Genomic DNA, 6,820 nt, shown 5'->3' on the forward strand with positions numbered 1-6,820 from the left:
CTGCTCACAGCTCCAGATCACCTGGGACTTTTCTAAGGGAACTTTTCAAGGGGAAGGTCAAGCAAGGATTAGCAGAGATAAGGAGATTTCCGCAGTCTGTGTTCCCATTCCTGCTCTTGGGGACTTTAGGGGGGAAACAGAAAAGGAGCTCTCGTGCTTGAACAAGTCACTGAGAGCCCTGAGCTCTAACTTGGAGATATCAGTAGGTCTGAGACAAGCGCTAAAGTGCCTTCAGCCACTGCTCTGCCTATGGCAGCACCAGCATCACCTTTGCTGGACTCATCAGGGTTGGTCTGACCTGCCCTGTCCCACCTGCACACAGGAACATGTGCCCAGCCCGTGCTCTGCAAACAGGCAGTTTCTGTAGGGCCACGGTGAGTGCACAGCAGTTGGGATGGGTCTGTCAGCATTCACAGGAAAGAAATGGCACAGCGAAAAACCTCCCAGGAGGAAAAATCTCTTGGCATCAGAGGCATGACCAGGGATGAGAAGAAATTAAACCCAGAAATGTTTTGGGTGGCAGATTTCAGAAAACTCTGCAGGATCCCCTCCAATGCAGACCCCTCCCTCTGAGCAAGCCCCCTCGCATCCTCTCCCACCCAGCAAAGCTCTGCCCTCAGGGTGGTGGGGTCCAAGGCTTGAGCACCTCCCCAGCAGCACGTGCTCCAGCAGAGCCGTGCTGCAGCTCTCCAGCCACGTGCCCAGGTCCCTCTGCAGAGCACAGAGGCTGAGAGCAGCTGCCCGGCCATGGTGGTGTCTGGGAGGTGGCGTGACCAGCTGGTCAGGGTAACGCTGTGCCCAGTGCCCACTGCCTCTGCCCTGGCCTCTCTCAGCCACACCCTCACTGCTGTTTTCCCTGTTTCCCCACTTGTCTGTGTTCATGTCATTGTTATTTCCTTCTTGCTCTCAGGCTCTCTGGGGAGGTGGAGTTTCATCTGCAGAGTCGCACTCTGATCTTGTGGTCCTTTCATGCAGGTGTGTCCATGGGAATGAGAGTCCCAGCTTTCTTCTTCTCACCTGTGCAAATCTGGTCAATGCAGTCTGTCCAGCCTATGACTGACTCTTACTTACAGAGATGCCATCTTTAAGGCCCTTGGCTCTCTATTTGAGGTGTTCTTCCAAGCTTTGAGTGGCTCTCAAGGGTGTAAACTTTTCCCATAGCACCTCTGTTTTTATCTGAAAGTCCCGTAGAGAAGGCAAAGACTCTACAACTGAGGAAATGTTCTTGGTGTGAAATGAGCCATGAGTTTCTTTAGCTGGATATTGGGTGCTAAGACCTTGAGAAGAGTGAGACATTTAGTGGTTTGCACTGGATCCCTTTGTTCTCAGCTGTGACTGGTTGATTTCAGGGTCACATGGGAGTGTGATTATCTCCACCTAAGAAAGGTGCAAGCCCAGGGCAGCTGGGAAGAAGAGAGAGGGACAGACCAGCTCCCCTCCCTCTGTACTGAGCCACAGTCAAGCCTCTTGCCTTGCAGGACTCGCTCTCTTCTACTGAAAGCAGCAGCAATGCTGAGGGTTTCTGACATCCAAGAACACTCCCCAGGGCAGATGGGGGAGCTGTCAAAACCCCAAACCTCTCAAACCACCTTCTGCCATCCTGGTTCCTCAGCACTGGGCATGCAGATGCTGACAGGCACTTCTGCATTAAGAGAGGTTTCATCTGAGAAAGTCAAACACCAGGACTGTGCCCTGTGCCCACCGTTCCCATGAACCCACTGCTGCAGAGCGGGGCTGACTCCTCAGCTAATAGAAAGCAGAGGCCCTTCTCCCTATGGCACAGTCGGTCAACATCAATGAGAGGTCCATTTGCTGGGCTGAAGGAACATCTCCTGGAAAAGGAAAAGTAGGTGTGTGGAGCAAGAGTAGTGTGTATGAGAAATAGCTCTGATTTTGCTTAGAGAAGTCTCCCCTAACTTGTCACTGTCTTTTCTTCCTTGAACAGGTCCCCATGCTCAGAGAAAGGAAATGTCCAACAGCAGCTCCATCACTGAGTTCCTCCTCCTGGCATTCACAGACACACGGAGCTGCAGCTCTTGACCTTCTGGCTCTTCCTGGGCATCTGCCTGGCTGCCCTCCTGGGAAATGGACTCATCATCACCACCATAGCCTGTGACCACCACCTCCACACCCCATGTACTTCTTCTCCTCAACCTCTCCTTCCTTGACCTGGGCTCCATCTCCACCACTGTCCCCAAAGCCATGGCCAATTCCTGTGGAACACCAGGGACATCTCCTACTCAGGTTGTGCTGCTCAGATGTTTTTCTTTCTCTTCTTGATATCAGCAGAGTATTTTCTGCTCACTGTCATGGCCTATGACCGCTACGTTGCCATCTGCAAAACCCCTGCACTATGGGATCCTCCTGGAACAGCAGAGCTTGTGTCCACATGGCAGCAGCTGCCTGGCCACTGGGTTTCTCAATTCTCTCCTGCACACGGCCGATACATTTTCACTGCCTCTCTACCACGGCAATGCCCTGGACCAGTTCTTCTGTGAAGTTCCCCAGATCCTCAAGCTCTCCTGCTCCCACTCCTACCTCAGGGAAGTTGGGCTGATTGTGGTTAGTGCCTGTTTAGCATTTGGGTGTTTTGTGTTCATTGTGGTGTCCTATGTTGAGATCTTCAGGGCCGTGCTGAGGATCCCATCTGAGCAGGGACGGCACAAAGCCTTTTCCACGTGCCTCCCTCACCTGGCCGTGGTCTCCCTGTTTCTCAGCACTGGCATCTTTGCCAATCTGAAGCCCCCCTCCATCTCTTCCCCATCCCTGGATCTGGTGGTGTCAGTTCTGTACTCAGTGGTGCCTCCAGCAGTGAACCCCCTCATCTACAGCATGAGGAACCAGGAGCTCAAGGATGCCATGTGGAAACTGATGACTGGATGTTTTTAAGCAGCAATAAACTGCCCATCTTCTTCTGCATATCACTCACAATGTAACTCACTCCAGGACCAGCTTGTCTTTGGGAGTTGATTTTGTTTGGTCGATTTTGTAACTTTTCTTAGTAGTGCAACGTGTGCTGGCAGCCCAGAAAGCCAACCGTGTCCTGGGCTGCATCCAAAGCAGCATGACCAGCAGGTCAAAGGACGGGATTCTGCCCCTCTGCTCTGCTCTCGTGAGACCCCACCTGGAATACTGTGTTCAGCTCTGGAGTCCCCAGCACAAGAAGGACATGGAGCCTCTGGAACGGGTCCAGAGCAGTGCCACGAAGATGATCCGAGGGCTGGAGCACCTCTGCTATGAAGACAGGCTGAGAGAGTTGGGGCTGTTCAGCCTAGAGAAGAGAAGGCTCTGGGGTGATCTTATAGCAGCTTTCCAGTACTTAAAGGGGGCCTACAGGAAAGCTCGAGAGGGACATTTTACAAAGGTCTATAGTGATAAGATGAGGGGCAATGGCTTTAAACTGAAAGAGGGGAGATTTCGATTGGGTATAAGGAAGAAATTTTTTTTCAGAGGGTGGTGAGGTAATGACAGAGGTTTCCCAGAGAAGTTGTGGATGCCCCATCCCTGGAAGTGTTCAAGGCCAGGTTGGATGAGGCTTTGAGCAATCTGGTGTAGTGGAGGGTTTCCCTGCCCATGGCAGGGGTGTTGGAACTAGATGATCTTTGAGTTCCCTTCCAATCCAAGCCATTCCATGATTCTTTGATTCTATGATAATAATGTTGTGCACAACAAAACATCATTATTCATTGTTCACACCGTTCCTATTCAGTATCTACCTGTTGTGAGCAAACCAGAGACTGCGCAATGTCGAGTTGTGCTCTCTGTGTTGTAAAACAAAAGCAAGGGCCCTGCAGTGACTGGTTTGTCCAGATCCTTTCTCCAAGACCTTCTCAGGGGCTGCAGGGGCAGTTTCCTATGTGCAGAGGTCGGGGGGGAGAAGAGTCTCGGCACAGCAACATAGAGAGGGAGCACCAGGTCTTGGTGTTTCCTGAGCTGCTCACTTTCCACCTCCATGCTCTCGTTCTGAGCCTTTGTGTTGGTGTAAGGTCTGAGTGCTCCAGGACCTTGATCACAGCCCTGCGGTGTGGCAGTTGGTGCCAGCAGGCAGGGACAAGCCATGGGCATTTCTGTGACAGGGCTGACGTCCATGACAGCGTTTCCATCATGAAAGGGGATCTTCTAAGGGCAGGGCCCGAAGGCTTAGGTCTGCTTCTAATGATCTCAAGAACAAACCCAGGAGAATGCACTGGAGAAAAAACACCCACGAACAGCTGCCATGGTTTAACCCCAGCTGGTAATCAAGCACCACACAGGCACTTGCTCACCCCACCCTGGTGGGATGGGGGAGAGAACTCAAGGGGTGAAAGTGAGAAAATTTGTGGGTTGAGATAAAGACAGTTTAACAGGTGAAGCAAAAGCCGCACACACAAGCAAAGCAAAAAGAAGGAATTAATTCAGTGCTTCTCATCGGCAGGCAGGAGTTCAGCCGCCTCCAGGATCGCAGGGCTCTGTCACACAAAGTGGTTCTTTGGGAAGACAAACACAACATCTCCCCCCTCTTCGCTATTCTTCCCTCAATCTTCTATACTGCACATGACATCATATGGTATGGAATATCCCATTGGAGCGGTTGGATCAGAGTCTCCGACTCTGCTCCCTCCCAGATCCTTGTGCACCTGCACTCTAACAAAGCATGGGAGTTTCAAATTCCTTGATTTCTTAGCAATAACCAAAACCATCAGTGTATTATCAATGTTCTTCTCATGCCAAATCCCACACTAATCCAAACCAGCGCTGTTCTAGCTACTAAGAGAAAATTAACCCATCCCAGCCGAAACCAGACAACAGCTGAAGTGTGGTGAGTGTGCAGGGTGGGGGCACATGACAGTGTCCTTTCATGGCCACGTTTCCTGGGAGAGATGATGTTGTGATTCAACACCAGCTGAAATAAGTACCACGTAGCTGCTTGTTCACTTGCCACCCCCTGCGATGGGATGGGGAGGAGAATCAGAAAAAAACTCATGAGTTGAGATAAAGACAGTTTAACCAGAACAAGAAAGAAAAAAGGTAATAATAATAATGATAATAAAAGAATATCCAAAACAAGTGATGCACTATAAAATTGTTCACCACCTGTGGCCCAATGCCGAACTCGTTTCTGAGTTGCGATTGTACTGCCCCGGCCAACTGCCCCAGTCTCTATACTGAGCATGACGTTATATGGTATGGAATATCCCATTGGCCAGTGTCCTGGTTTCGGCTGGGACAGAGTTACTTTTCCTTTTTAGCAGATAGAAAAGCTCCATGTTTTGGATTTAGCCTGAGTTTTGTTATGAGAAGAATGTTGGTAGCTGTGCTGGGTTTTCGGGAGGGGCTGCAGAAACAGCCCCTGTAAGTAGCTGTGAAAAGCTTCCCTGGCTCCAAAACTGGTCAGACCGGCCTTTGGCCAAGTGAGACTCCCCCATCCCCTCAGGCCAGGACTGAGCCAATCAGCGACTCTACGAATGCCCTATTTAAGAGAGGGACAAAGGAGCCTGAACTGAGGCTGGACCTAAACTGAAGAGAGAGGAGAGGTGGGGGCTGGCTCCCTGGCTTCCCAGGCAGGCAGCTGCCCTCGCTGGGCTGCCACTACCCAACTGGTGATGGCTGCAGCAGAATCACAGAATCCCAGAAAGTTAGGGATTGGAAGGGACCTCAAAGGATCACCTAGTCCAATCTCCCTGTCGGAGCAGGACCACCTAGATCAGATCATACAGGAACGCGTCCAGGCGGGTTTGGAACATCTCCAGAGAAGGAGACTCCACAACCTCTCTGAGCAGCCTGTTCCAGTGTTCTGGTACCCTACTGGGAAGAAGTTCTTCCTCATGTTTAAGCAGAACCTCCTATGTTCCAGCTTAGATCCATTTCCCCTTGCCCTGTCATTGGGTGCCACTGAGAAGAGCCTGGCTCCATCCTCATGACAGTCACCCTTTCCATATTTATAAACATTAAAGAGGTCCCCTCTCAGTTTCCTCTTCTCCAAGCTAAAGAGACCCAGCTCCCTCAGCCTTTCCTCAGAAGGGAGATGCTCCACTCCATCATCGTCGTGGCCCTGCGCTGGACTCTCTCCAGCAGTTCCTTGTCCTTCTTGAACTGAGGGGCTCAGAACTGGACACAATATTCCAGATGTGGCCTCACCAGGGCAGAGTAGAGGGGGAAGAGAACCTCTCTCGACCTACTAACCACACCCCTTCTAATACACCCCAGGATGCCATTGACCTTCTTGGCCACAAAGGCACATTGCTGGCTCATGGCCATCCTGCTGTCCACCAGGACCCCCAGGTCCCTTTCCCTTGTGCTGCTCTCCAGCAGTTCAGTCCCCAACTTGTGCTGGTACATGGGGTTGTTCTTACCCAGATGCAAGACTCTACACTTGCCCTTGTTGTATTGCACTACATTTCTCCCCGCCCAACTCTCCAGCCTGTCCAGGTCTCTCTGAATGGCAGCACAGCCCTCAGGTGTGTCAGCCACTCCTCCCAGTTTAGTGTCATCAGCAAACTTGCTGACCACACACTCTATTCCCTCATCCAAATCGTCGATGTATACGTTGAACAATACAGGTCCCAGTACCGACCCTTGAGGGACTCCACTGGATACAGGCCTCCAACTGGACTCTGTCCCATCGATCACTACTCTCTGGCTTCTATCCTTCAGCCAGTTCACAATCCACTTCACTAACCGATCATCCAGACCACACTTACTCAGTTTAGCTGTGAGGATGCTGTGGGAGACTGTGTCAAATGCTTTACTGAAGTCAAGACAGACCACATCCACTGCTCTACCATCATCCACCCACTGGGTGATGTCCTCATCAAAGGCTGTCAGGTTTGTCAAGCACGAC

General features: G+C 51.3%; 1 pseudogene; it reads left to right on the top strand.

The window, feature by feature from the left end:
- The first annotated feature begins 2,309 nt into the window (after positions 1-2,309).
- Positions 2,310-2,889, top strand: LOC147526034 (olfactory receptor 14A16-like; annotated as a pseudogene).
- Positions 2,890-6,820: the final 3,931 nt, after the last annotated feature.

This window comes from Tauraco erythrolophus, unplaced genomic scaffold, assembly GCF_009769465.1.
Source record: "Tauraco erythrolophus isolate bTauEry1 unplaced genomic scaffold, bTauEry1.pri scaffold_40_arrow_ctg1, whole genome shotgun sequence".
Lineage (NCBI taxonomy): Eukaryota > Metazoa > Chordata > Aves > Musophagiformes > Musophagidae > Tauraco > Tauraco erythrolophus.